Here is a 24,822-nt window from a genome sequence, read left to right on the forward strand (position 1 = left end):
TCCCGTCCCTCTCCCACCCTCGGTGCCGCCGCCCGATCTCCCCGTCTGAACAGCCCCAAACATCCCTTCCCTTAATGCGCCTTCCTTTACTTCGTGGGCAGGTGTTTGAAAACGCCGACTGAATTATTCAGCATTTTCTGCTACATAATGAAAATTTATTCCCTTCAACTTTCCAAAATCATTTTAGGAGTAAGAATTAACTTTTTAGGAAATAAATATTTATGCATATTATTCCTGACCTCTGCCTCGCTGCAAATTGTGATGGAAAATTCAGCACCGACATGACAAAAGCGAACCTGAAAAACAAATTTCACTGTATAAAAAATCCCTCAGGTTAACATCAGTGGGCCAGAAGCAGGAAAGGGCCCATCTCCCTCGGTTTTCTTTAATAGAATTCCACAAATAATCCAAAGAACAAACATTAAGAAAAGAACAATAAAGAGCCAAAATATTTGCTCTTTTGTAAGCTTTGTTAATAATGCCATGCATAGGGGCGCCTGGGTGGCGCAGTCGGTTAAGCGTCCGACTTCAGCCAGGTCACGATCTCGCGGTCCGCGAGTTCGAGCCCCGCGTCGGGCTCTGGGCTGATGGCTCGGAGCCTGGAGCCTGTTTCTGATTCTGTGTCTCCCTCTCTCTCTGCCCCTCCCCCGTTCATGCTCTGTCTCTCTCTGTCCCAAAAATAAATAAAAAAAAAGTTGAAAGAAAAAAAAATTAAAAAAAAAAAATAATGCCATGCATACCCCAAAACTCGTCTTACCACGATGAGCTAATAAATAAGATGGTCTTCAAAAATTTAATATGGTTTCAGCCCTTTGTTCCCTGTTGATGCATGAGGGAATGTTCACAGAGAAAAAGGTAGGGCTGAACGTAGGGTTACCCAGATGGCGCTGTGTGGTGTGGCTTCACGATGCGGCTGGACAACCCCAGTCAAGGGGCTCTTGTCAGCTTATGACACTGAGTCCTGGGGTGCTGACCGCCAGGTTGATTTGAGGCAGTCGTTGCTGCTTTAGAAATGGATGGGGTGGGGAGGCACCTGGGTGGCTCAGTCCATTGAGTGTATGACTTCGGCTCAGGTCCTGATCTCGCGGTCCGTGGGTTCGAGCCCCGCATCGGGCTCTGTGCTGACAGCTGGGAGCCTGGAGCCTGCTTCAGATTCTGTGTCTCCCTCTCTCTCTGCCACTGCCCCACTCACATTCTGTCTCTCTCTCCCTGAAAAATAAGTAAACCTTAAAATTTTAATTAAATAAATTAAAAAAGAGAAATGGATGGAGTGGTGCTGGGGACAGGTGAGAAGAAGCTTAGTCTCGCATGTGGGTAAATTAGCAGTTGCTAAATTCTATACAACCATGAGGAATCTTCCTGGATGTCCTGAACATTCCGTATTTGTGGACGCAACCCATATTTAAGTGCGCTGGGGTAGACTGAATCACTGGCGTGAATTCTTTGCTCTCTTGTAGTTAGATCGTATATCCACGTCCTTGCCACTGCTTCATGGCAGGCAGAGGATTTCCCCACGACTGGATACAGGGCTGGGCCGTACATCGCGTTTTGGCCAGTGGGGTGAGATCCAAAGGGTCAAAATACGCTCATCCAGTCGGACTCGCCCCCTTGCACGTAGGCCGTCCCCGTGTGAGGAACGCGCCTCAGGTGCCCCTGAATGAGATCCTAGAAGAGTAAGAGACACACAGAGCAGACCTGAGCTGAGCTCACATTGGAGCCAAGCAGTGCCAACCCCGGCCTCGAGCAAATCCCAGCCGACCAGCCGACGTGTGAGCCGGAAATAAACACAGACTTGTGCCCCATGCACAAAACACTTAGGTCCCGTTACAGATGTATGAGCCGGGGCCACAGAGACCCAGAGACATGGTGGAGGGCTCCGCTCGCCCGGGAGACCAGAGAACCTTCCCGAGATGGCAGCTCAGACTGAGAGTCCACAGGCGGCTCAGGGAAGGGAAAGGCTTACGTGGAAAGGAAGTGTGTGCAATGTCCGTGGATCTGGCTGGAGCGTGGAATGCTAGGAGAAGGAATACTAGGGATGGGGTTACAACGGGGGGCTTGCACCACCCTGCACGCCCTTATGACGAGAGTGTGACGTCGACCGCCCCAAAATCCCTGCAGAAGAACCTGCCATGGAAACCTGAAAATGATTAAAGAAAAACTTGACCTGAAATCCGTACAACAATGAGTGAAATCACAACCTTGGAAAATGCTGGAACCTCCGGATGAGACCCGCTCGTTAGGCGCTGCCTGCCGTAGACAGACCAAGGGTCTCAGAAACAGACAATATCATCCAGACGGACGGGCTCTGCAAGCCCACAAAGGACTGGAAAGAAAAAAGAAGAAAGCAGAAGGATAAAAATCTTATAAGTGGGCTGAGATCTCGCAGGCAGAAAAAAAAAAAGAAAAGAAAAAAACCCACCGAAGCGTCACTTGACCAAAATGTAAGCTTCCACGCTCAGGGCAAGATGTCCCCTGCTCACCCTGTCTCGTGCACGACAGTAACAGCTCCTGGAGAGTGGGCCGGTCAAGTGGCAGGCCTGAGAGTCGAGGGCTTTCCAGCCTATTCTGAATCACGGGAACCACCTTGGGAATTTTAGCCATCTCACAAATTTTTTTCTCAGTGTATCTGTTAGGGTTCAGCCAGCCGAGCAGAGCCACCCCAAGTGTGACAGGATGGGGGGTGCATTACAGGCGTTGGACACTTACAGACATGTGGGGTAGGCTGGGGAGATGAACACTTAGAGGGCGGAACTGGGAGATCCCGGAGAAGTCACTCAGCGTCCCCCTGAAGCACAGGGCGAGCGGCTCCTGGGGGGACGTCAGGAAGCCCAGTACGAGCCACAACCTCAGTGGGCTGCGCCCGGGAGGGCTGGGGACAGGACCACGAATCCTGTGTGGCTGCCATCCCTCCGGCCAGGCAGCCGAGGGTGTGCAGGTGGTGAGTGTGGAGGGTCCGTAACATGGAGCCCCGGGCAGAGCGGAGGCAAGGAGGGCAGTGGGACCCCGGAGCCCCTCGGCTCTGTCCATCCCCCTCCGACCTGACCTGCTGTTCCTCTGGGAACAGCGGCTGTCACTGCTTCCTCATCTGGTCTCCACCACCAAGTCTAGCCAGAAGCGTGAGGGGCTGGGGTCCCCAGGAAGGGCAGTCCTCGGCCCCAGCCGAGATGAGCAGATAATTGTGCACACACCGTGTATGACGAAGAAGGAATTGTAAGACGAAATACTTCATTTTAGGCACTGTGATTTCACAAGTCTACCTAAACACAAGTTATTTTGCAACCATATTTATTTCATGAAATCTAGAGAAACAGGTATTTTCCAATAAACTCTGTACAAAAGGCTTGATTTGTTTGCAAAAAATTAAAAGTAAACGAGTATGGAAATATAAACTGAAATTCAACTATTCATTACATCCTAAAAATGGACATAAATTGCCTTGATGTTTGAAATTCCTGAATCTTTACTTTCAAAACAATCAAAGGACTGTTTTTTTTTTAATGTTTGTTTATTTTTGAGAGCGAGAGAGGGAGAGAGAGAGAAACAGAGCATGAGTGGGGGGAGGGGCAGAGAGAGAGGGAGACACAGAACCTGAAGCAGGCTCCAGGCTCCCAGCTGTCAGCACAGAGCCCTATGTGGGGCTCGAACCCACGAGCCATGAGATCATGACCTGAGCCGAAGTCCGACGCTTAACTGACCGAGCCACCCAGGTGCCCCTCAAATGATTGTTTTTAAATCAGTGTCGTGTTTTACTTTTAAGTGAAAAGATTAGAGAGAGAGTTTCAGGCCGCCAGGGGTTTGTCACAAGTTGCACATGGCAGGGCAGAGGCCGACGGAATCCAGACCGTGTTCCCCACGGACGGCACGCAAGTCCAGGCAGCTGACTCCAGGGTTGCACGTCTTTTCGTAATGCCAGTGGTTAACATACAAAGGAAGCTCATTGTGCCATTCTCTATACAACGTAGCTCGCGGACCTAGTAAAGGGCTGTTGGGCTTCCACCTGAGTCAAATGTAAAGACTCCTTTTTCTACTCTATTTAGCTTATATTTAAAATTCGGGGTTCCATATGTGTCTCTCCTTTGGACAGTGACCTATTCCGTGTCTGCCCGAAGCAACGGCTGAAGATTAAATGGCTAAAGGCAACCATTTCAAATTGTGTGATCGAAAGCCATTTTAAACTCTGCAATGGTCCAACCCACCTCGGTGGCCTGAGTCATTCGTTCCATGAGTGACAGGACAGGTGGAGGAGAGTTGTCGAGATGGCCACGGTCCTACTCGCTCCGCTGGCCGGGGTGGGGGGGGGGGCTCGCTCAATACGTACCCGAGGGGCCGGTTTCTATCTTGCCCCGCATGGACATGGCATAGTCGGACACCAGAAGGAGCAAGAGATTGTGGGCTCCCGGGGAGGGGAGGCGGGAAGACTGGACATCTGGGGCGGCCAGGAACGACCCAGAACGTCAGGCCACGTTGATGGTGAAGGTCTGTCCCAGTCAAAGCCAGTCCATTAAACCTGGGAGAGGGCTGCTGCTTTAAATACACAGACACCAATGCCAAGCTACAAGGAACGTGAAGAATTAGGGAAACGTGACACATTCCAAAGAACAAGATAGATCTCAGCTATCTGACGATAGAAATCCCCAGGCCAGGACACATGCCCGTCACGAAAGGACACCCAGCAAATGGCAGCCGCACGGAAGAACAGAGGGTCGTTCCTGAGTCACTGGGGAAGCTTTTGGTGCAGGGGCCGGATGGCTTCTCACCAAACAGCATTACCAGCTCGTGTAACTAAAACCTCCAAGGTCGACCTCACCCCAGCCCAGGTGCAACAATGTCCTCAGGCCCAGCCCAGCCCCGCCCCATCGCTGAGGTCTGGCTGTCACCATGCTGTCTTCTCTATTGGTTGGGATTGTCTTGGTGAATAACAGGAAATGTGACCAACTGTGGCTGCACCTATCAGAAAGAGTCTTTATAAAGGTCACTTCTGGGAAAGGAGGGCCTTGGCCTGTCCACAACCACAGAAGCTGGATGCCAGCCCTGGAGACACAATCCCCTGGGAGTGAAGGGTGATTGTTGAGAATCAGCAGTGGAAGTGGGGTGACATTGGGTCACAAGTGGAGGGGAGATTTGTGCTTTATGTAAAACCACAGGAAGAAAGAGAGGAAGGGGAGGGGAGGGGAGGGGAGGGGAGGGGAGGGAAGGGAAGGGAAGGGAAGGGAAGGGAAGGGAAGGGAAGGGAAGGGAAGGAGGGGAGGGGAGGGGAGGAAGGAAGGAAGGAAGGAAGGAAGGAAGACATCAATATATAAAAAATGATTGAACAGGGGCATCTAGGTGGCTTAGTCATTTGAGTGTCCGACTTCAGCTCAGGTCATGATCTCGCAGTTGGTGGATTCAAGCCCCACGTCGGGCTCTGTGCTGACGGCTCGGAGCCTGGAGCCTGCTTCGGATTCCGTGTCTCTTTCTCTCTCTGTCCCTCCCCTGTTCCCTCCCCTGTCCCTCTCTGTCTCTCAAAGATAAATACAGGTTAAAAAAAAAATACTGAACATATAAAACAACAGCTAATTCGAATGCGTGACCAAAAATCACTCTCTAAAAAAGTAGTAACAGTGACAAGAATGTGGAGCGTAGCTTTGCTGGACCTCAGCTGGGAGCGTGGAAGTGGTGAGACTCGGATTTTCCCTATTCCGAGGAGCGTCTACACCATGAGCGTTGATGTGCAGGGTGCAAACAGATTTTAGCAAGCAGGCGAATCCCCAAATTCAGAACCTAGGAATGAGAGTGGTCGAGCAAACAAGAAATGGAGCAGCGAATGTGCTAGACTCCGAGCACACGTGTGTGTGTGTGTGCACATGTGTCCACACACACAGATGTGCTCACACGCACACACCTATTTAGCCACCTGCACGTAACAAGAGTGTGGAAACGTATAGATACACGAGGACCCGTAAGATCGGTTTCCTCTTTAGGGAGGAAGTAGGTAGCAGGACACAGGGGCGGAAGGAAGATTTTCCTCACGGATCGTGTTGTATCTTCCGAACTTGGAACCACACAAATGTATTTTCTATCTGGAAGATTGCTAATTGATCAACTCTGAAGAGGAAAAAAATCTAATTTTAGGATATACAGAGTTTTGTCGTCTCCATGATTTAAAAATAATTATTGTACATCCACACATTTCATTAAACAAGGTCCTCGCTAAGGCGCTGAGAGCTTCTCTGAAACGCGCAGGAGTCCGTGAAGCATGGCGCCGTTTGGTCAAAACGCGGAGTAAGGCGTGTGCCTGGGGAGTAAAGGGAGAGGCTCTTCGCCGCAGCTGGGCAGGTAACGGCCACTTGTTGCTAAGGAGGGCCTCCACCTGGGCCGTAGCCTTGCTGCTGCGGCAGGTGCCGAGGGGGCCAGTGTCACAGGGTCAGTATTTGGGGGGAATCATGAGAAGTACTGCTCGCCCCTTGCAGTCACCCTTTAAGTCCCAGCCAGCGATCTGAGGGGTTTCGGGCTAAAAGGGCAGATGTGTCCGTGCAAATCCCTGATGACTGCTGGGAAGGAGCCGAGAGGTGTGTCCATGTGGCCGTGGGACGCGCTGTCCCGGTGGTCGGCACTTGGTACCCAGCTCTCGGTAGTCAGTGCTCAGTACCCAGCGCTCAGTGGTCAGCCCTCGGTGGTCAGAGCTCAGTGGTCAGTGCTCAATACCCAGTGTTCGGTGGTCATTGCTCCGTACCCAGCGCACAGTGGTCAGCGCTCGGTGGTCAGAGCTCGGTAGTCAGTGCTAAGTACCCAGCGCTCAGTGGTCAGCACTCGGTGGTCAGAGCTCAGTGGTCAGTGCTCAATACCCAGCGCTCGGTGGTCAGTGCTCCGTACCCAGCGCTCAGTGGTCAGCCCTCGGTGGTCGGCGCTTGGTGGTCAGACCTCGGTAGTCAGTGCTCAGTACCCAGCGCTCAGTGGTCAGCACTCGGTGGTCAGAGCTCAGTGGTCAGTGCTCGATACCCAGTGCTCGGTGGTCAGCGCTCTGTGGCCAGTGTTCAGTACCCAGCGCTCAGTGGTCAGTGCTCGGTGGTCAGTGCTCAGTACCCAGCGCTCAGTGGTCAGCGCTCGGTGGTCAGAGCTCAATGGTCAGTGCTCAATACCCAGTGCTCGGTGGTCAGCACTCGGTGGTCAGTGTTCAGTACCCAGCGCTCAGTGGTCAGCACTCAGTACCCAGCGCTCAGTGATCAGCGCTCGGTGATCAGAGCTCGGCGGTCAGCAGCCAGTACCCAGTGCTCAGTGGCCAGCATTCGGTGGTCAGCGCTCAGTACCCAGCGCTCAGTGGTCAGTGCTCGGTGGTCAGAGCTCGGTGGTCAATGCTCAGTACCCAGTGCTCGGTGGTCAGCACTCGGTGGTCAGTGTTCAGTACCCAGCGCTCGGTGGTCAGTGCTTGGTGGTCAGTGCTCAGTACCCAGCGCTTGGTGGTCAGCGCTCAGTACCCAGCGCTCAGTGATCAGTGCTCGGTGGTCAGAGCTCAGCGGTCAGCAGCCAGTACCCAGTGCTCAGTGGCCAGCATTCGGTGGTCAGCGCTCAGTACCCAACGCTCAGTGGTCAGTGCTCGGTGGTCAGAGCTCGGTGGTCAATGCTCAGTACCCAGTGCTCAGTGGTCAGCACTCGGTGGTCAGTGTTCAGTACCCAGCGCTCGGTGGTCAGTGCTTGGTGGTCAGTGCTCAGTACCCAGCGCTTGGTGGTCAGCGCTCAGTACCCAGCGCTCAGTGATCAGTGCTCGGTGGTCAGAGCTCAGCGGTCAGCAGCCAGTACCCAGTGCTCAGTGGCCAGCATTCGGTGGTCAGCGCTCAGTACCCAACGCTCAGTGGTCAGTGCTCAGTGGTCAGTGCTCGGTGGTCAGAGCTCAGTACCCAGTGCTCGGTGGTCAGCACTCGGTGCTCAGAGCTCAGCAGTCAGTGCTCAGTACCCAGTGCTCAGTGGTCAGTGCTTGGTGGTCAGAGCTTGGTGGTCAATGCTCAATACCCACGCTCGGTGGTCAGCGCTCAGTACCCAGAGCTCAGTAGTCAGTGCTCAGTGGTCAGTGCTCAGTACCCAGCGCTCAGTGGTCAGCACTCGGTGCCCAGCTGTGGCTGCCCAGGGTCCACGGCCAGGCACCCGTCCACGTGGTGTCGGTGTGCGGGAAAAGCCCGCGGGCCCCTTGGGTTTGGGGTGTCCCCTGCCTCGGGCTCTGGCCCCTAAACGATGTTCAGCACTTAAAACGAAGTGAACGACGTTTGTGGAGGGAACACCAAGTGTAACTGCGCTGGGGAACCACAGACCCCAGAGAGCGCTGAGCCGGGCTCTTGGTGAGAAATTCTCCCCGACGGGCCCCCATTTTACCCACTCGTGTGGGACTCCGAGGTCCCGGCCTGTTTTCCCCGGGGCGCTCTGGCGCCGTCAGAGTCGATGGTGGCTGCACAGAGACCCCGGGTGCCGGCCTGGGCGGCGGTCCAGCTGACCCCCCGCGGTGCGTGCACCCGGCACTCGGGGGTCCGCGTCCCCACTAAGATTGATTCAAAACCACCCTCGGTGCTCACGGCGCCTCCGTGCTCGCCTGGGAACACGTGCAGTCCCGCCAGCACAGGGGTCTCCGTCGGTCCGCCGGGGGGGCCTCGCCCGGCCTTTCCTCTGCGGCCAGGGGCCGCTGGGGTCCCTCTGTGCGTCCCGGGCTCCTCCTGGGACCCCGGTCGGTTTGGGCGGGGGCCCACCCCATGACCTCACATTAACCGAACCGCCTCTTTAGAGGCCTGAGTCCCGACAGTCAGATCCTGCCGCGCTGGGGTCACCCCTTCCCTTCAGGGCGCGGACCTGCGGAGGGGCCACCGTCCCGCCCCTCACGGTGGCCCGACACACTCGCTTCTAGCCGAGGCTGGCCGAGGCCACCTCTCTGCCTGCCACGGCTGCTCCCGCGCTGCCGACAAGTGTCCCCTTCACGGGCCGTGGAGCGCACGCACTCCACCTCTGTGTGCTTTCTGTTGGGCGTTTTGCCATCACAGTGGCCCTCGGGCGCGGCGCGGAGGTGCCGGCTGGTGTCCCCAAGCTCAGGTTGCCGCGAGCTGCGCGGCCGAGGCGCGGAGAGCTGAGCGCCGTTCAGCCCGGGGTCGTGGTGCTGTCCGTCCTGGGCTCAGCTCCCGCGTCCTCAGCGTATACTGGCCAAGATGCACCAGCCAGACACAGACGGCACAAAGTCACGTTCTGGCCTGACTGACCGACCCAAGTGTGACCGGGGGCCGGCCGGAACGTAGCCCTGCGTTTCCCCGCAGAAGTCGCTCCGGAATCCGCCAGCTGGGTGTTCAGTCACTTCATAGGACAGAGCTACGAATAACGAGAACCCCCGAAGCTTGGCTCGGCCCATTCAGTATGAAGGAGACGCCTTGAGCTGCCTTTCGGGTTGTTTAGTTCGTTCATTGCCCGCCCACCCCCCACCCTGGTCCCAGATAATTCTCACCACTCGTAGCCTGAGTGTCCAGATGTTTGCACAACCTCATTTATGGAGTTTACAAAGGCTTTCCTAAAATCACTAGGTTACACGGGGGGCCTGGGCGGCTCGGTCGGTTAAACGTCTGACTTCAGGTCAGGTTATGATCTCGCGGTTTGTGGGTTTGAGCCCCACGTCGGGCTCTGTGGTGATGGCTCAGAGCCTGGAGCCTGCTTCGGATTCTGTGTCTTCCTCTCCCTCTGCCCCTCCCCTGCTTGTACTCTGTGTGTGTCTCTCTCAGAAATAAAATAAACATTAAAAACAAATTTAAAAAATCACTACAGTACAGTTTGTTTCTTTAGAAGAGGGACCACCAAGGAAAGAAAGAATTTAATTACACGTATTTTAGAAACTGTTCCTTGAGTTCATTCTGTTCATGCATCAACTCGTCATTCAAATTTGAGCCTTCTATGCTTAGGTATTGTTTCTTACATGTAAAAGAAAGAAAGAGCACGTAATGTAATTGAGAAGAAGAAAGGAAGGGAGGGAGGGAGGAGGGAGGATGGAAGGAAGGAAGGGAGGGAGGGGGGAAGGGAGAGAGGAAGGAAGGAAGGGAGGGAGGGGGGAAGGGAGAGAGGAAGGAAGGAAGGGAGGGAGGGGGGAAGGGAGAGAGGAAGGAAGGAAGGGAGAGAGGAAGGAAGGAAGGGAGAGAGGAAGGGAGGTGAGGAGGGAGGGAGGGAGGAAGGAAGGAAGGAATGGAAGATGGAGGGACGGGGGAGGGAAGGAAGAAGGAGGGAAGGAAGGAAGGAAGGAAGGAAGGAAGGAAGGAAGGAAGGGGAGATGGAGGGACAGGAGAGGGAGGGAGGAAGGAAGGAAGGAAGTTAGGAAGGAGGGAAGAAAGAAGGAAGGGGAGATGGAGGGAGGGAGGGAGGAAGGAAGGGAGGTGAGGAGGGAGGGGGGAAGGAAGAAGGAAGGGAGGGAGGGAGGGAGGGAAGGAGAGAGGGAGGAAGGAAGGAAGTTAAGGAGGGAAGGAAGGGGAGATGGATGGAGGGAGGAAGGAAGGAGGGGAGGTGGTGAGGGAGGGAGGAAGGGAGGAGGGAGGGAGGGAAGGAAGTTGGGAAGTTAGGAAGGAAGGAAGGAAGGAAGGAAGGAAGGAAGGAAGGAAGGAAGGGGAGATGGAGGGACAGGAGAGGGAGGGAGGGAGGAAGGAAGGAAGGAAGGAAGTTAGGAAGGAGGGAAGAAAGAAGAAGGGGAGATGGAGGGAGGGAGGGAGGGAGGGAGGAAGGGAGGTGAGGAGGGAGGGGGGAAGGAAGAAGGAAGGGAGGGAGGGAGGGAGGGAGGGAAGGAGAGAGGGAGGAAGGAAGGAAGTTAGGAAGGAGGGAAGGAAGGGGAGATGGACGGAGGGAGGAAGGAAGGAGGGGAGGTGGTGAGGGAGGGAGGAAGGGAGGAGGGAGGGAGGGAAGGAAGTTGGGAAGTTGGGAAGTTAAGGAAGGAAGGAAGGAAGGAAGGAAGGAAGGAAGGAAGGAAGGAAGGAAGGCAAGCAAGCGGAGATGGGGGGATGGGGGAGGAAGGGAGGGAGGGAGGAAAGGAAAGGAGAAAGGAGGGAGAGGAAGGGACTCGATACACAGGAAGTCACCCACGACTTAGCCGCACCATGACTGAAGCACTCTGAATAAGGTGTCTCAGGGGCAGCACACCGTTGCCCCAAGCGCTCCAGGCCAGGCTCCTTGAAAGGAAGAGAACTACCCATCACCCACGACACCTCAGTTGATCAGGACGTCTTAGTTTGGGTTGTCCACAAAGCAGAGCCTGAGACAAGGATTTGGGAACAAGTATTTCATCTGAGAGCGACCCCAGGGAGCACAGCCAGGGAGTGGGCCAGCGAGACAGACAAGGAGGACGGATAGCCGGTGTGTGAATGTGACGAATGTCCCCTGAGGCCCTCCGAAAAGCTGTGCACGGCATCCGGAAGTGCCCTCCCGCCAGGAGCAAGGGAGCTGGGGTGCCCACCCACCACCCCGTCTGCACTGGTGGAGGGCCTCTCCCGGGGCATTAACGTGCGTGGGCCAGGGACACGCCTGTGGCACAAGAATGGACTTGGGCAGGGGACACGGGGAGCTGCTAGTGAGTGTAAGACCCCCTGGTGGGGTAAGACCCCCGTGGGGACCCCCTGGTAGGGCCAAGGGGATATGGGTGGGGCACTGATGTCTCCATTTTATGGATGAAAAACGGGAAGCCACGTGCTCAAGGTTACCCAACAATAACTGGGAGAGATGGTGTAGTAGTTACATTTGCTGTGTAACAAATTATCCCACACCTTAGAAGATATAAGCAGCAACACTGATGATGCCCCGTGGTTTCTAAGGATCAGGAATTCAGGAATGGCTTGGCTGGGTGGTCCTGGCTTGGGGTTTCCCGGGAAACTGCAGCCATGCTGTCAGCCAGGGCTGACGTTATCTGAAGGCTCGATTGGGTTGGAGGATAGGCTATTGGCAGGAGGCCTCAGCTCCTCATCAGATGGGCAGTGTCTTCAATAACCCGATGTAGAAAGAAACAAGCCGTCACCTCTGCTGTGTCCTACAGGTCACACGGACCAGCCCAGCACAACACAAGCTGTGAACACCAGGACGGTATCCATCAGGGGCCTGCTCGGAGGCTGGCCACCGTAGACGGGGTTCGAACTCCCCTTTTCCTGTCTTCAGTGACCATATTCCTTTTGTTACACGCGGCCACATTTTCGTTTTGCAGGACAGGGGAGTATCTTGTAAAGGCAATACTGAAACTCAAATCTGCGTGCTCTGGGAGGCTTTGGTAAGCCGTGATGTCGTGCCCTCCTCCTTATCCAGCTCCCGGGAAGAATGAGCTCACGCTTGTCAAGCTGGGGTGGTGGGAGCAGGAGTGAGGATACAAGGCAAAGTTGTGAGACCCGCCTGGGATGGGCTGCGGAGTCCCCTCCCCAGCCCCCATCCCACACCACACTCAGGGCTGGGTCGAGCTGGGCTCCCGTTGAGGGGCTACTGATTTGGGTTCCCTTATGGGCTGGGCCCCAAGCCGGAGATGGGCTCTAGAGGACCCTGGGGTGCTGGGACGTCACGCTGCCCTCAGACCACTCATGGGCTGCACTCTCTACACTCCTCTTCCAATAAATTCCGGAAGGACCACCGGGGCTGCGCTCCCCCCACCTCTTCAGCAGAGCTCCAGGCAGGCGAGCGTGAGGCCCTCGAGCCTGGATCACACCCAGCCTTGTGCACCCAGCACTGGGGGGCCCTCGGGACCCTGCTAGCTGCCGAGGATACAGGCAGCGTGGGTATAAACTTCCAGGGCTCAAAACCACCATGCAAACAATAAAATACAAGTTTATTTAAAGTGAGCTTTTCTTCAACTTCCATTCCCTCCAGTGAGAGGTTTACTCACAGTGTTGGGCGTCCTCGGTGGTTTCAGCCTTGGTTTTAGGTTTCGATTGCGACGTTAACAAGTCACCCAAAAACTCAAAGGCTTAAAACGAAAACATCTATTTCTTACTTTTTGCAGTTCTCGTGGGTCACAAAGTCACGAGGGGTCTGGCTGGGCGTTTCTGGCCACAGGTCTCTCATTCCCACATGGCATGTGGGCCGGGAACAGCAGGATGGGGCAGGGCCCACTCCACACAGTCTCACAGCCTCTCCATGTGGCCTCCTCACCACATGGTGACCTCAGGACAATCAGACTTCCCTGCATGGCTCTGAAGATCGAGCGTTCCAGCATGCATGGTGGAAGCTGTCCCTTCTTCTGTCAGAGCCCACCCAGATGCAAGAGAGGAGACAGACTCTGCCTCTTCCTGGGCGTTACAAGCTTCCAGAAGGTTCCAGAGGGTTCCAGATGGCTCCAAAGGGTGCTCGGAAGTCCCTGGGAGCCCCGTGTTCCCACCGGGTCTCTGAGCTCACAGAACTCTGCTGCCTTCTCCACACAGCCTACTGCAAAGGAAACCTGGCTGCTGCCCCTCCTACTCAGGGGCCGCAGAAAGCACAGTGAAGCTGCCTCAGACCATTGTGTCCAGCCACCTGCTTAGCCTCTGTTCTGCTGTCCCCACACCTCAGTGATGAAGAGGACCCCTCCCAGGTTGGAAGGAAGGCAGGCATCCCCTCTATGCTCAGATCCAGAACTTTCCAGAAGATTCTACTCTTCTCGTCCACCCGGTGGAGGACGTGGGGTGCAGAAGCCTCTTTCCAACTGGCTTCTCACCCCAGATTCGGAAATATATTTCCCCTGTTGTGACACCAGTTTGGAGATGCTGACTCCACGGTACTTACACCAAATTTCGCCACCTTCTCTCCAGGCTTTAATTCTTTAAAACCTGAAATCCGATGATTTGATTTGTTCCTGTCCCCCTGAGCCAAGGGCCACAAGGGGCAGGCAGGGGGTGCGGAGTCCTCGGGCTATAAGTGACAACGTTCGGGGACAGAGAAGAGGAACCCGGTGAATTCTCCACAAAGTCATCCCTACACACGAGTAATCTCATTTATTCCGTACCAGTTACCAACCTTCCTTTACCGAGGAGGAAACAGATTCAGGGAGAGCCGAAGCGACTGGCCCGAGGTCACAGGTCATGTAATACCAGAGTCCAAGATCTGTGACTTTCCACTTGGTGTCACTTGGATATTTCTTGAATAGACGAGCAGATCGTTCCCAGGGTTGGCTGGGCTTCTCCCTGTAACCCAGTGCTCACATGACAACACAGGATCTGACCGAAGGACGAGGATTTGAAAGCAGGACTGTTACGGACGATCTGGGCATGTGGGTGCCACGCTGATCTGTATCGACACCGACACAATGGCACGTCTTTAAGCAGCCACGTTGAGTGGTACTAAATTTGCGATTCCTTCCCTTTCTGGGTATTTTCAAGCATGCTGTGATTCTCCTGTTGTGCGCAGTGACCGCTGTTAGCAGGAAGTGGCCCGTCCTGGGCGAAGCATCAATACTCATACAATATAGCCCATTAAGCATCCATAATGCACCTTTTAGATGTGTGTTTTCTTCCCACTTAATCTACTTTATTTAAGCATTCTCCACTCTGCACGCCGTTAACTATTTTTCTGTTCTAACCCTAGTTTCCCAAGGTCCCTGGTAAAATGTCATATAAACGAACACACAAACCCAGTAAATGTGTGACTGGTACAACAAGTGAATCACTTTACCGGTGTTCTGGATCGAGATGCCCCGGGACAGATGCAACATATTCCAAAGCGAGAATCCTCGCGTGAAGCGACGCCCCCTCCATGTGCCTTTCTCTCTCTTTCACGCGTGTCTTTACACCAGTATCGCTGGTCCTCTTTGTAGAGCCTCGAGAGCCCCGAGACACAGCGTGCAGGACGAGGGAAGAGAGTGATCGGCCGTCGGCCCCCCAGAGGCCCGCGTGTAACTGCCGAGCCAGCAGAGCCGCGCGTCGGACCCCCGGAACCGAGGTACGTCGACCCTTCGTCGGCAGTAGGCGCGCTTCGGATGCGGGGTCCGGGGCCCACGTGGGTGGGGTCTGCGCGGTGAGAGGCTTGTATCCGTTTCCTGTGGCTGCTGTAGTAAACCGCCACACACCGGGTGGCTTTAAGAGAAAATGGAGATTGCTTCTGCCACGGTTCCGGAGGCCGGAGGTGCAAAACTAAGTGCTGGTAGGACCACACTCCCCTCAAAGGCTCTAGGGGACAATCCGGTCTTTGTCCCCCGGCTGCTCGTGGCTGCTGGCACTCCAGCCTCTGCTTCCGTGGCCGCAGTGCTTCTTCCTCTCCCGCCCCCGTGTTCCTTGAGAGGGCACTTGTCACCGAAGTCAGGCACCGTCGACATAACCCGGCAGAATCTCCTCATCTCGAGACCGCTCTTTCCATCTGCAAACACCCTTTGTCCAAATAAGGCCACATTCACAGATTGTAGGGATGAGGCTGTGGACGTTTGTTTGGGGGCCACCATTCAGCCCACTACTCATCTTCACTGGTTTAGGGTGGGGCTTTGGACAGGGAGACCGTACCGGTGATGGGGTTTGGGGGTGGTGGGGGCGGGTCTGGAGCTGACCGCCAAGAAAGAATTCTTGAGACGTCTTTGGTGCAGAAGGACTTTGATGTCATCAGAGCACAGGGTCAGGACCCCTGGGCAAAAAGAGCTGTGCTGGGGTTGTGAGGAGTGACCTGGGAGCTGGGGGAGGTAAGGAAGAAGGGAGGTTTGCAAAAGAACTTTCATATGCTACAGAGATACTACAAATGTGTCTGTTTAGTACAAGATACTGGAGGCCTTGTTATTGTCAAGCTAAGGTTGTTTTCCCTCTAGTAAAGCATTAACATTGAGACAAGACAGTCGGGAGTTAATTGGAGGAATGTTATACTCTGCCTATCTCAAATGTTTGTCAGTGGGCTGCAGGTTATAAAGAAATTTTATTTTATTTTATTTTCGTCTTACCTTTGTCCCCTACATCACTGTGGAGGGGAGGATGATGTGGGGGCTCCAGGAAATTGAGTCTGTGGGTTTCTGGAGGTTCGGCTCTTGGTAAGATTGCCTTTTTCTTGTGATGTACTAAGACCTTTGTAAACTGACGGAAGCTCATATCCTGGATGACTGATCTCTGACAGTTAGTCATTGGTTTTTCCCTTCCTTTGTCCTCGGACAGCTGCGAGTATCTGAGGAATGTCACACATACCCCACCTGGCAGGGGCGGGGCGGGGGGGGAGGTTGCTAGCTTGCGCTTTGCCCCCACCTCGCCTTTGGCCCCCTCATCTCTGGGATTGTGCAAAGTTCTCGACGTAATAGTTTAGGTTTGGTGGGCACAGTAAGGCAAGGATCTAGAAGGAGTTTTGGTGAATACAGTTGTTTGATAAGCAAATGTCTTACCGGTCGAGCAACCTCATATCTTGGAAAAAGTCTGTTTGGGAAATCTGTGGTTCAGATAAGTTGGTTTTGGAGGCGTTCCTGAAGCAAACGATACCAAAGCAAGACACTGTTGGCATCGGGCATGAGATGGGGTCTCAACACCAACCCCAACAAGGAGCGTCCCCTCTGAGAAGGGCACTGGCCAGGCTGTGATTATCCTAGCTGGGAATCACCTGCGGATGCCCACCGAATCCTGGGATCTGGACAAGGACCACTGCTCAGTGGACGCCAGCCAGAAAATGCACATAGGGAGAGGCAGTGCCTCCTACTGAAGCCCGGCAGGAGTGAGGCCAGGGCGCTCCCTGACCCAGTGCCCTGGGTGGGGACGTCTCTGTACCCACAGATGCCTCCTTGGGGGGAAGATGGAGATATGGTGGAAGATGCACCATGAAAATGGTGTTGAGAAGCGCCCAGACTAGGAAGCTCCAGGCTCGCCAGAAGGCACCCTAGAGCATCACCTCCCTGCTCCACCAGCAGCGACCATGGCTCCCTGGAGCAGGTAACCCAAGCTCCGCAGTGTTCTGGAAAACACCTGGGCCATCCCTCTGCCCCGCGTCTGCCCTCTCTCTACTTTCCCCAGAGACTCTCTGTCCTTGTCCTCTTGGACAATACACATCCAGCCCAAGACGCCCTTGGTCTTGGGAGCATTAGAACTTGTCTGGCCTTTACAAGTCCACTGTCTCTGGCTCATCAGCCACAGGGATTTCTTTCTGGAAAGGCAGAACGGTGTCACCACTGCCCACTTAGCTTTATCTTGAGAAACGGTCATGGTGTCGCCCTGAGTGCTACTGGAGCCCAGAGGGCAAAAGGGCAGGGTTGGTGACATCCCTTTATCCCGTGTCCAAAGCTGGAGTGGCCTACAGATCTAATAAGACTGTGCTTGGAGATGAGGCCACTGTCCTGCATACTTTGTGTCTCCCCCAAAACTAGCGTCCCGAAGGGAAAGGATTCGAATCTGCCTGGCCTCTCACTTGCGTTGCTAAGAAATGCAAAATGATTACCGTCACCAAAGCACTACTTACGGGACGGCACTTGTAAGATCCCTGGTGGAGGGATCGGAGTGGAGTCAGCAGTTTCCGGGGCCCCAGAGCTTCCAGATCCCGCCACGACCTCACGCGTCATCTCTGGTTGCTCCGATCTGTAACCACGGGCGGCTCCTCACCAGGTGTGCTGACAGGTGTACTGAATCACGTCTCCCCGAGCCCCTCACTCCTACAGGCGGGCCTCCCCTTCTGGCAGGCGGGGGGCCGGGCAGAGCCTTCCAGCATCGCTTGGATTCTGTATCCCCAGACATCCTAACACCCAAGAGAGAACTCGAGGACCGACACGCCCCGTGCCGTCATTCGAGACTACCGTGAGTTTCCACTTAGAGTCACATTCCTGGTGTTACCAACCTGTCGACCGCGATTACTTTCCCACCACGTGGCTTTGCTCACAGTAGAGAATTTTCCACACGTGCAGAGGACACCGAAGGAGCAGTGCCGCGATCTCTCAGCATCAGATTTGGTCAAGACTTAAAGAATAGTTCTCTCGTCCGTCAGCAGCTGGGTGGTCTGTAATGTAAATGTCTGTGTTTTTTTTTTAATGTTTAAAACATTTTTTTTGAGAGAGAGGGTTGGGGAGAGAGGGAGAGGGAGAAGGAGAGAAAGAGGGGGTGTTGAGAGAGAGAGAGAGAGAGAGAGAGAGAGAGAGAGAGAGAGAGAATCTCAAGCAGGCTCCATGATCACCGCAGATGCTGACATGGGGCTTGATCCCACAAACCATGAAATCAGGACCTGAGCCGAAATCAAGAATTGAACACTTCACCGACCAAGCCACCCAGGCCCCCCTAAACTTATGTTTTAAATGTACCACTTGCTCTGGGGCCTACATGTTCTCAGCAGCACTGTTCCCAGTAGAAAACGTAGAAACAACCCAGGTGCCCGGGGACAGAGGAATGGACGAACTAAATGTGGTATATGTGTTTTATATATGTTGTTTTATAAATAGTATGTTCCATTTAAACATATATTTATACATAAATGGAAGATTACTCAGCCTTCAAAAGCGGTGAAATTCTGACACCTGCTACCACCACATGGATGAACCTTAAAAACATGGTAAGTGAAATAAGCCAGGCACAAAAGGTGAATCCTGCACGATTGTGCTTCTGTGAGTTCCAGGAGACATTGATTCACAGACAGAAGGTTGGTGGTGGAACCAGGGGCTGAGGGGGGTGGGGTAGCATGTGATCGGGACAGGGTCTCAGTGTGGGAACACAAAAGGGTTCTGGAGACGGACGGTGGGGACGGACAGACAGTGTGAACGTGCTTAACGCCACAGAACCCTGCACCGAAATATGGTTATGATGGTAAAATTTATGTTAGTGTCTCTTGCCATAGTAACGTTCCGGGTGGTTATCTGTGAGAAGCGGGACTGGGCGTAAGGAGGACTGGTTTTCAGGGTAAGCCTTGTGATACTACGTATTTGACTTTTTAACCACACGTCCATAATACTTGGATAAATATTTCAATTAAAAAATCAAGCACAAGGGCGCCTGGGTGGCTCAGTCGGTTGAGCGTCCGACTTCGGCTCAGGTCGTGATCTCGCAGTCTGTGGGTTCGAGCCCCGCGTCGGGCTCTGGGCTGATGGCTCAGAGCCTGGAGCCTGTTTCCGATTCTGTGTCTCCCTCTCTCTCTGCCTCTCCCCCGTTCATGCTCTGTCTCTCTCTGTCCCAAAATAAATAAATAAATAAACAAACAAACAAACAAACAAATGTTGAAAAAAAAAATCATGCACAGGGCGCCTGGGTGGCTCAGTCGGTTGAGCGTCCGACTTCAGCTCAGGTCGTGATCTCACGGTTTGTGAGTTTGAGCCCCGCGTCGGGCTCTGTGCTGACGGCTCGGAGCTGGGAGCCTGCTTCCGATTCTGTGTCTCCCTCTCTCTCTGCCCCGCCCCGGCTCATGCTCTGTCTCTCGCTGTCTCAAAAATAAGTAAAACGTTAAAAAAAAAAAATCAAGCACAGTAAGTGATCTCTTTTAGTTGGAAGAAGAGGAAACACACCTAAGAATGTGGAAAAACAGCCATCTCTACCCCATGTCTCCCATCTCACCAGCATGAGAAATCCCTTCTTTTTCTCCCCTCACGGAACTGGCAGAGTTGTGGATACAGTCTGGAATGACTGAGCTCTTACATCCTTTTCTTAGGAAAAGAGAATGATTTTAGTTCACGTTTTTCAGTGCACGCTCGTAAACCTTGTCCGATTCGATGTCATACCTTCATGTTATGAGCAGGAAGTGTGTCTTATCTTCAGTTACAAAATAAGGAAACCAAAAAGGAAGGAATTCAGTTACAAATTCCTAGCATAGACGCCTTCTCAGCGCACAGTGAAACCACCCATATCACAAAAGAGCAAAGTTTGCCAAATATCAGCGACCAGCTCACGCACAGTTGGCTCTAGACGTAATTGAGCGTTAGCAAACCTGTCTGTCTGTTGTGCATTTACCTGTCATCTGTCCTGTCTCCGTGCCGTCTGTCACCTGTGTATCGACCTTCCAGCTACCCTGCCTTCATCTCTGTCATCCGTCTGTCTGTCTCTTCATCTATCATCACGAGGGTGGCCACACTTCCCGATGTGCCTCAAACAGTACCCGTTTACGTCCTCTGTCCCAGGTTGGCGTTCATCTCGGATTCCCCACCTGGAGCAACACCTGCTGCAATGGCCGCGTGCGGAGGGCACGCTCTGTGTGCGCAAAACCCGGGCCACCCGGCGGTCCGGCCGAGCGCCAGACAGGCGTGCAGCGCCCGTGGTGATGACCCGTCCCTTGCTTCTCACGTATTTCCGGCACAAACAGTCGCCTCTCTTCCTAGTGAGGGTCTCGCTGGTGAAACAAAGCAGGCTTGCTGATGAAAGGGGGGGACCTCGGACAGGAGAGGCCAGACACAGCTAACTCCGTCCAGCGTGGGGGTGGGGGAAAGAACTCAGCCTGGCTGGCTGTGGTTTGGCTGCAGAAGGTTTTAACTGCCGGGTGCCCATTTGGCGAGGCCGGTGAGAAAGGCAGACAAGCGTGCGAAACTCGCGTGGGAAATGCAGCCCAGGCAGCCCGGCCAGCGGGTGTGTTAGAATAACCCGGATACTCCTGCTGCATCAGCTCGGACGTTGATTGCACGGAGTAAGTCAGCAAATAGTTGTGTAGCGCGTGGTTCAGTGATGCTTTTGTTATTTAGCAGCAAACTCTTAAAATAGTAATAAACTGAAGATAAAAAGGCGAAGTGCGTATTTAGCACAAACTAACAACTGGCTTGTGTGATAGCCCCGCCCCCCGCCGCCCCGTGTGCAAATGGGAAAAAGGCAGAGAAGCTTAGCATCCGCTGCAGAAGTTCACTGCCGTTGAACTTTGCTCAAAGACGACCACGTGACCGCGTGTGCAGGTGTGACGTTCACATAGTCATCTTCCAAGCATGGCTTCCTCCTTGGATCAAACGATCGCTCTTTTAAATTGGCGTCGCTCATCTTTCCTCCTGGGTTTCATCGCTTTTGCACAGAAGTGAAGGAGTAGCTGCCAATGCGCTCACTTCATTAGCGGACGAATTTCACAAGCAGCCACGTGATGCCACTTTTGTATCAGAGTCGTGAGATGTTTCTTTCCTGTTTTTAATGTTTATTTATTTATTTTGAGAGAGAGAGAGAGAATGCACACGTGCAATTTGGGGAGGGGCAGAGAGAATGGGAGAGAGGGAGTCCCAAGCAGGCTCCGCACTGCCCGCACAGAGCTCCACACAGGGCCCGAACTTCTGAACTGTGAGATCGTGACCTGAGCCGAAATCAAGAGCCAGCCACTCAACCAGCTGAGCTGCCCAGACACCCTGAAATGTTTATAATAGAAAATCAGTTCATTCCAACTAGAGTTTGATTTTTTCTCGCATCCAATTCCTATGATCAAAATAAAGCCTCTGAAAATGCATCATATTGGGGCGCCTGGGTGGCTCAGTCGGTTAAGCAGCTGACTTTGGCTCAGGTCATGATCTCATGGTCCGTGAGTTCGAGCCCCGTGTCGGGCTCTGTGCTGACAGCTCAGAGCCTGGAGCCTGTTTCGGATTCTGTGTCTCCCTCTCTCTGACCCTCCCCCATTCATGCTCTGTCTCTCTCTGCCTCAAAAACAAATAAACGTTAAAAAAAAAAATTAAAAAAAAAAAGAAAATGCATCATATTGTTGAAGGTAAAATGTCTAAAATTATTATGAATGCCTTTGAAACTTCAGTTAAAAAGTTCAACGTTAGAGTTAAAAAGTGGGGGCTGGTGGTCGTACGGTACACATTTGATGGAGAACAACACTGAGATAAAAACAGCATTCACGGGGCGCCTGGGTGGCTCAGTCGGTTAAGCGTCCGACTTCAGTCAGGTCATGATCTCGCGATCGTGAGTTCGAACCCCGCGTTGGGCTCTGTGCTGACGGCTCAGAGCCTGGAGCCTGTTTCAGATTCTGTGTCTCCCTCTCTCTCTGACCTTCCCCCATTCATGCTCTCTCTCTCTCTGTCTCAAAAAAGTGAATAAACGTTAAAAAATTTTTTTTAAAAAAAACCCAGCATTCGCACTAAATTTTAAGATCTGCGGGACAAAAACATGCCCATATAAGGTACACACACAGTTACTTCCAAATATGCAGCAATATTCTGCCCACAGAAACAGAAACCCTGCCTGTCACAGTTTACGATATTCTACTTAGGCATAGAGGAACCTGACTACAAAAATCCTGAAATGAAACCAGTGACAAACTTTTTTAAAACTTGGCACTTTCTCCCCTGCTTTCCCGTGGTTGCATTTCAGAAATGTCTGAAGCTTTAGAGAAAACTGTTGAAGTATCCTACAGTGGTAAATGACTTCTTAAAAAATACATGAATCCTCCAAATTTTGCGTGCAGTTAAAAAAAAATCAGTTGGAAATATTTAATTAAAGTAATCACAGAGTTCTAAAAGATCTTCAGCACTTGAAGATGTTCGCAAAATGCAATTATTGAAAATAAAGTCTGCAATCAGGAAGGTATTGAATGTGTTCCCACAGAAGCAAGCATGAGGTAAACACGTTACACGATATGACTTCAACCCACGACAAGATTTAATTTTAAAATTCTAAAAGTGTGTCTGGGAGTACTGAGACTTACAGGAAGACTCTTTTGAGGAAGCTTCTATTTTTTATTGGATACATTGATACTTAGTACATACAACTTCCCAGCATCCTTGGTCGGCGAGACACCCAAGAGAATCATAAATAGAGTAAACTTAGTTCACGAATTTTGATTCATAAAAATATTTGTCAGCAGAAAGTATTCTGGATGGAAGCAAAAAGGACCTGTAAAAATTTGGACTGAAATGTTAACACATTGTAACACAAAATTTCTAGAGTTGACAATAGTCTCTGTTCCCTGAAATTGCCCTGAGCTTACAGGTACTTCAGCACCTGCATGGGGAAGCCTTCTGGAAGCCTTCTTGCAATCTAATATATTATGAGGGGCGCCTGGGTGGCTCAGTCGGTTGAGCATCCGACCCAGGCTCAGGTCATGATCCCACCGTTTGTGAGTCTGAGCCCCACGTCAGGCTCACTGCTGTCAGCACAGAGCCTGCTTCGGATTCTCTGTCCCCCCTCTCTGTCTGCCCCTCCTCCACTTGTGCGCTCTCAAAAATAAATAATAAAAATTTTAAATAATATGAAAAACGGAAAAAAAACTGATGGAAGGTATCGAGGATTTCAAATTCATGGACCATAAAAAAACCACTTTGAAGAAGTCTGCAGGCAATTTGATGAAAAATAAACTAGAACACGTTAAAAAACTTTGTTTTTCAGAAGAACATCAGTGATGTTATAGTAGGAGAAGATGTGGGTAAAAACAGAAATATGTCAAGAGAAGAGCTGTCAGGGATCATTATCCTTCCCACATGATTATCCAGTGTTCAGATGAACACTATCTTAAGTATGTTATGGTATAGATATGTTCTTAAATAGAAAGAATTTTAAATTGTTTTTCCTTTAATGCACATAGATTTTGGAGGTTTTTAAAAAATATATATGTTTTGAAAACAGTTTTTGAAAAGCACTGTAGGTCCACCAAGATAATGAAACGAATTTGTCAGCCAAAAAATAAGTATTTTTCACATTATCTCCATTTTAGCATTGATTTTTCATTTCAGAATTTTCCCAGTTGGGGCCAAAAACAATTATGTGGTCAGCCCGTTGTATAACCCTTCTTGTTCCAGCAGAGATTGAGGCCACATAAAAGACCTCGGCCACCCCGGCTTTCAGCCTCACTAACTCAGCTTTGGGGGCCCAGAGCCCTCTCCAGTCTTCGTCCTGCGTTTCATTAAAATGACTAGTTTCAAGCTAGAATGACGTGGACTTGATGAGCTGTTACTATAAATAAAATTAGGATCACTGAGTAGTTTTTCTTTTATTTCATCCTTAATCATTTATCAGACTTGTCCTCACTACCGAGAGGACACAATCTTCAGGTGCTTCTGTCCATGTTCCGTTTGAAAATCAGTCACTCCAGCAGGAACACTCCTCCCCAGTCTGCGGGGTAGCCAGCATCCAGAATATGAGGACAAGGGGACACAGTGAGCAGCAGGGTCCTTTATGAAAACATTCGGACAGAACCGCGTGCTTTTGTTTGGACACAAGTCAGTCTGTTCTCGGGTATCTGAACGTCTGAGAGCAGAAGAGAGATTTTTGCACTCGAGAGCTGCGGAGATTTCCCGGAGGAATTTTATGGAGATAAACCTCTCTGGGGAGTGTGGTTAGCAAGTTCCGAGCTGGTGCCCCCGTCCAGAAACAACACAGGGCATGGTCAGGGGCCAGAGCCTCCCTCTCCTGCCCGAGGTTTGAGGGGGGGCAGCTACAGAGAAGAGGGTACGGGGAGTCAGCAGAGGGAAATGAGGGAAGTAGAGACGATTAGTGCTTCTTGCTCGCAGTGGAGCCGGCAGGACATCTGCAGAGGATTTCTGGAATGTTCCCAGAGACAGCTTGTTGCCAGCCGCGTCTTAGGCTGCCCTTCCCCCAAGGCCGACCCTAAGACGGGGATTGGGGGCCAGGTCGTTTCTTTGGAGGGAAATAAAAATAGTAGTAATAAATGACAACTCTTAAAATAACAATCCGCACCCCTGCCTGTTGGGATCACTGCAGACAAACAAGGGAAAGGAAAACCTGGCTCAGGCTTGGAGCATGGGGCTCCACCCTGCGGGGGCTCCGAGAGACACAGGACAGGCCCATGAGCTCAGTAGCCACCACCCTCCAGCAGCCGACATCGGGGACAGCTCTTGGGGGCTGCTGACACCCCGCACTTCCAGTCCCGCCGCATGAGTGCTCCGTCACGGGACCCTGCGACTGGACGCAGGGGCCATACCCACGGGTACCGTCGTGTGGCCCAGTCTCCTGGTGACAGACACTTGTGTTCTTCCCGTGGTTTTGCCTTCGTGATGCTGCTGTGCTGCATGTTCCCAAACAAGTCCCTGCAAACGTGGGCCGGATTTCCTCCAGGCTCCGC

General features: G+C 52.5%; 1 long non-coding RNA gene across 5 annotated transcripts in view; it reads left to right on the forward strand.

The window, feature by feature from the left end:
- LOC111558256 overlaps positions 1-24,822 on the forward strand; it is a 111,692-nt gene that overhangs the window by 13,503 nt on the left and 73,367 nt on the right. For all 5 annotated transcript variants that reach the window (XR_006591019.1, XR_006591022.1, XR_006591021.1 and 2 more), the window contains exon 4: positions 14,738-14,862. This is a non-coding gene — a long non-coding RNA (uncharacterized LOC111558256). The remainder of the gene's footprint in view (positions 1-14,737; positions 14,863-24,822) is intronic.

Source organism: Felis catus, chromosome E3 (genome assembly GCF_018350175.1).
Source record: "Felis catus isolate Fca126 chromosome E3, F.catus_Fca126_mat1.0, whole genome shotgun sequence".
Taxonomy (NCBI): Eukaryota; Metazoa; Chordata; class Mammalia; order Carnivora; family Felidae; genus Felis; species Felis catus.